Consider the following 6,005-nt stretch of genomic DNA (forward strand, 5'->3'; position numbering starts at 1 on the left):
GTGTGATTGGGCAGTGCTTCACAACAGTCCCCCACTCTTCCATCACCCTACAAAGCCACCCTTTCCACCCCAGCAGTAGGACCTTCTCTCCCGGATGTTGTCACCTGGCCAGGCGTCTCCCCAGCTCTATTTGCACCGCAAGGTGTGATTTAAAATACAGGGTGCCATGTGGGGATGGGCTGTTGCTAGCTTGTCTTCATATAATGAATTTGAGTTCTGATCATCTCAGAACAGCCATCCGGATTAGGCGGGGAACCGCCTCAGGCTTCCTGAAACCTCCCCCTCTTTCTGCATCCTTGGGAATAGCCCAGGTCAGTCTTTTGTTGTCATTGGGCAAGGCACCAGGTCCTGAGGGTGCACTAAAACAGCTGAGGCCTGCGCCTGGGATTCCAGAGCTCACACGTCTGCTTCACAAAGAAAGCAAAGGAGACAAAGCGATTGATAAGCGGTGGGCAGACAAGCCAGTCTGAGAACACAAAAGCTCCTCCTCACATGAAGAGCCCTCCTCCAGTTCAACCTGCCTCCTGGTTGCCATGGTTACCCCTTCCATTTCCAGGCAGAAACTTTTGAAGTTCGAATTGCATCTCAAATCCCCTTCCCAGCAGGTCCCCTGGGCGCTGTAATTTCAGTAATACGGGATGACCGCACCCGGTGCTGGAATCCCAGCTGGTTAGCTAACTCTCCTGAGACGTGCACTGGCTTGGATAGCATCTAGCCTCCGTGGTGGTTCATTCTTGCTCTGTTTTTGTCCCAGGCTTCCAGGTATGTCCCAGGAAGTGGGGACATACCTCAGGCACCTGCGTCATCTGAGGTCATCTGATTTAGGGAAAGTTGGAGTCATGATTAAACATCACATCCATATCTGACCCCCCGCACCGCACCACCCCACCCACCCAGCCTGAAGTCCAGTCGAGATCTTTGTCTGCGGAAAGTGGTTCCAGGAAGTGAGCCATTTCTCGATAACTGGATTCTTTGCAGATGCCTCCCGCGGTGGGCTAGATCCTCCAGCCAAGCCAATCTCACTGCCATGGTGTCATTTCTGACTCTGCGACCCTCGGGGTGGGCCAGACCTGCCCCGGTAACTTTCTGAGACTGGAACTCTTTATGGGAGTAGAAACCCTCTTTTTTCCCCCTGAGGAGCGGCTGGTGGTTTTGAAATTGCTGACCCTGTGGTTCGCAGTCCAACGGGTTGAGCCCACACACCACCCCCACCAAGGCTTCTCAGCTCTTCCAAACTCCATCATGAATTCACCACTCCCTAGGGGCAAAGCACCTACTGTATTCCCCGAGGGCCAATGACGGTTTTGTGGCCTCCTCCTGCCTCCCAGGGCCTTGTCATCTGCCTGAGGAAATAGATTTGACATGGGGAGAGAGGACAAGAAAGGACGTGATCACCTGGAGCTTCCACAGATGTCTAGGGAAGGGGGAGATCAGAGAGGGTGGTCAGTGTTTTGAAAGAGCAAAGAAACAAGCAAGGGGCGGTGCTATGTGGATGGACCTGGGGGTGGGGGAGCATGCCGGCAGTGGAGGGACCAGTGGGAAACCTTTTGTGTGGTCAGGTGCACTGGTGTTCACGTAGGGCAGACAGACTCAGGAGTTCCTTGAATGCTGGCAGAGAGATGGAGACTCCCTGGATGCCACTATTCCTGGTATGCCAGTGACCAGTTGTCATGAGGTCACTTCTGACTCACGGTGACCGCTGTGTGTCAGAGTGGAACTTGGCTCCACAGATTTTCCCAATGGCTGGTTTGGGGGGAGTGGTTCTCCAGGCCTTTCTCCTGAGGTGCCTCTGCTGGGACTCCAGTCACTCACCCGTCAGTTCGCAGGGGAGCCCATTAACTGCGGACATCACCCCAGGCCTGCCTTCCGCACCTGATTTAAAAGCATGGAAGCATCAGGGACGACCTTGCCCCTCAGGCAGAGAGACTAGCACCAGAAGTAGGCATTGCCTGTCAGGGGCTCAGCAGAAGTGCTGGGCTCCCTCCATCCAGTGGAAGAGACAGTCAGCGGAGCAGGAAGCTGGCTGCTTCTCCTTGCTTCCTCTGCGGGCTCTGGGTGCAGCCAACCTGCAGCAGTGTTATTCCTCTCTACCTTCCCCTCCCTCTTAGAGAAAATGTACGGGGGAGTTCTGAGGGGACGGTACCTGTTACCCCACTTAGCCAATCGGCACCTGCCTCCAGGGTGGGGCAGCGTCAGCCGCTGGTAGATAAGGCTTACCGCCTGCTCCCCATAGCATATTGGGCTCAACCCGCCTGATCCCGTGGTCCTTCGCCTTGAGCCCTAAACCTAGCCAAGGCCAGCAGTTGGCAGGTTACCACCAGCGCCACACTGCCCTGCCCCTGCAAATCCTTGAGCTTGATGTCCACTTGACCCTAAAGAGCCCCACCACCCTGTGCCACTCATCAAAAACATCTGTTTTTCAGTAAACAAATTGTATGGAAATGTAATCTCCCTGTAACAGTCTTAAGTGTATAACTCAACATGCAACAAGTGTATCCATCTGTGTGCCCACCTGCTGGCACCTTACAAGAGACGGGCCAGAGCCCCGCCCCCAACTCAACAGTGTCTGGCCGGTTTGTCCCATCAGAGGCAAGCACGATTTGGAGTTCTGGGACCCAAATCAGTGTCTTAACTCTTCCCAACTTTTAAACTTTTTGCTCAGGCAGCTCCTCTTCTCCCACACCTTCCTGATTTCCCCTGCCCCATCCCCCAGCCGAGGTGACCAGGAATGCCTTTAACCCTTCTGTGCCTTGATCCTGCCTCCATAGTCCTGCATCCAGAATTAGTAAACTTTCTGCTGCTTCTCTGAGCTGCTGGAGGGAAAGAATCATTATCTTGGCCACGGTTTGCCTGCATCCCCTGGCCCCTGTGCATGTTCCGTGGATACTATACTTCATGAAAGGTGGTTGAGTGGGTGCCAAATGGTTCCACACGAATCAGGATGGAGCGCTTCCTGCGTGCCAGCCTCTGGTCTGTGTGCTCTCACCCTAAGGACCATTTCCAATTCTCACAATGAACCAAAACAAGTAAAATTAAGCTCTCTACCCTCGAGTCGGTTCCAACTCATAGCAACCCTATAGGACCGCGTAGAACTGCCCCTGTGGGTTTCTGAGACTGGAGGAACTCTTTGGGGGAGCAGAAAGCCCTGTCTTTCTCCCCCCAAATGACTAGTGGTTTCAAACTGCTGACCTTGCATTTAGTAGTGTCCTCATTTTACACTTGCACAAACTGCATTAAGACATGGGCTAAGTAACTTGCCTATGGTCACACACCTGGGATTTGATTTTACAGAGTCTAATTCCAGAGCCTGTGCTCCTAAGCCTACATCAAATCCATCTGCCAAGTGGAATTTTCTAGATCTCAGAATTGGTTCAGTACTGGAAAAATAAAACACACCTGGGGCAGGAGGCAGGGCCCTCCAACCCATCCTCTGTAAATCTCTGTTCCTGTAGTCTCTCTCCAGCCATCTTCTCAGCTCAGTCCATTTCTTTTTTTTTTTCATGTTTATGAATTTGTTTCTTTTTAATCATTTTATTAGGGGCTCATACAACTCTTATCACAATCCATGCATACATCGATTGTGTAAAGCACATTTGTACATTCATTGCCCTCATCATTCTCAAAACGTTTGCTCTCCACCTAAGCCCCTGGTATCAGCTCCTCATTTCCCCCCTCCCTCCCTCTTGAACCCTTGATAATTTATAAATTATATTGTCATATCTTGCTCTGTCCGATGTCTCCCTTCATTCACTTTCCTGTTATCTGTCCCCCAGAGAGGATGTTATATGTAGATCCTTGTAATTGATTCCACCTTTCCAACCCACCCTCCTTCCACCCTCCCAGTATTGCTACTCACACCACTGGTCCTGAAGGGATCATGAACCCTGGATTCCCTGTGTTTCCAGTTCCTATCTGTACCAGTGTACATCCTCTGGTTTAGCCGTATTTGTAAGGTAGAATTGGGATCATGATAGTGGGGGCGGGGGGAAGGAAGCATTTAGGAACTAGAGGAAAGTTGTATGTTTCATCGTTGCTACATCGCACCCTGACTGACTCTTCTCCTCTCCGAGATCCTCTGTAAGGGGATGTCCAGAAGGCCTGAAAATGGGCTTTGGGTCTCCACTCCACACTCCCCTACTCATTCACAATGATATGATTTTTTTGTTCTTCAATGCCTGGTACCTGATCCCTTCGACACCTCGTGATCACACAGGCTGGTGTGCTTCTTCCATATGGGCTTTGTTGCTTCTGAGCTAGATGGCTGCTTGTTTACCTTCAAGACTTTAAGACCCTAGATGCTATATCTTTTGATAGCCGGGCACCATAAGCTTACTTCACTACATTTGTTTATTTACCTGCTATGTCTTCGGCGATTGTGTCAGGAAGGTGAGCATCATAGAATGCCAGTTTAATAGAGGAAAGTATTCTTGCATTGAGGGAGTACTTGAGTGGAGGCCCAATGTCCTTCTGCTACCTTAATACTGAACCTATAAATATATGCTCATCGATCTATTTCCCCATCCTCATATATAAATATATTTGCATATATACATGCTTTTATTTAGACCTCTATAAATGCCCTTTGCCTCCTAGCTCTCCTCTATTTCCTTTGACTTTCCTGTTGTCCCACTATCATGTTAAGTCTTCATTTGGGTTTCAGTAATTCCTCTTGGTTATATTACCCTTGATCACACCCTACCAGGCCTCCTACACCCTCCTCACCACTGATTTGGATCACTTGTTGTTCCCTTGTCCCTGGGTTTGTTAACACCATTACCTTTCCCCCCCACCTCCCCCTCTCCCATGTCACCCCGGAACTGCTGATCCTGTTGTTTTCTCCTCCAGATTGTTCAACTAGCTTAACTTATTTAGACAGACCTGCGGAGATAATAATATACACAAAAACAAGACAGAGCAAAACCAAGCAACAATATACAACAAAACAATGACAAAACACAACAAGAAAGAAAAGCTTATAGTTAGTTCAAGGACTGTATGTTGGCCTTTAGGAGTCTTTTCCAGTCAATTCTGTTGGGGCACCAAGCCCTGGCCCTGGTCCCAAAGTCCACCTTCGGCATTCCCTGGGGACCTCGCCACTCTGTTCCCTTGCTGTTCTGTTGCACCCCCTTAGTGTTTTGCTTCGGTGTGTCAGGATAAGATCGGGCGCAATTCCCACACTGTCTCTGGTGTTGTCCCCTGTAAGGCTATGGGTCACAGCTTACTCCATTCCTGTCTCTCCATTCCTATTTCCTACTTTCGGTATCTGCTGTTGTTCTGCGTCGTCATCAGCTCTGGGTTTTCCTACTGCTCCTTGTCCCAGTCCCTTGTGCATGCACTTCCCAGGAGTGACATCAGTGAGCCATTAGCACGCATCAGTCATCTACACAGGAAAATCCAGAGTCCAGCTCTGTTTTCCCTGGCCATCCCCTTTGCTCATGGATGGCCCTGGTTCTCATCTGGAAGGGAGCCCAGAGGCCAGTCCTCAGGAATCGCCAGCTCTCTTCGCCTTTGGAATGTGTTAGGCCCTTGGGAACTTCATCCCTCCAGTCCCCCTGGGACCCTGCCTGCTGGTATAGAGCCTGCTCCTCTGTGTCTATGCTTTCTTGGTTCCCGGACGCTGGCTGGACCCTTTACAGGCCCTGTGCTTAGGGATTGTAGGCTGGTTGTTGAGGGCTATGTGACCCCACCCCTAACGGACTGCTCACTGCCTCCAGAAAACAAAATACAGACTCATAACCGGTAAGTCGACTCCATCCCATGGCAACCCTGAGTCAGGGAGGAGAAACTGCCTCTTGAGTGCCAAGGCTGTCACCAGCCTTTATGGGACCAGATCACCAGGCTTCCTCTCGAGGGGCATCTCTGCATGGGTTCGCAGAGCTGACCTTTCACCAAGAAGCCACACACTTACCACTGCACCGCCTTTCACTGATCCGGACTCCTGCATGCTCCATCCTCATCAGTGCCCAGCTACCTCCCTACCGCATTCCTGTGCCTGTCTACCACCT

This window comes from Tenrec ecaudatus, chromosome 1 (assembly GCF_050624435.1).
Source record: "Tenrec ecaudatus isolate mTenEca1 chromosome 1, mTenEca1.hap1, whole genome shotgun sequence".
Lineage (NCBI taxonomy): Eukaryota > Metazoa > Chordata > Mammalia > Afrosoricida > Tenrecidae > Tenrec > Tenrec ecaudatus.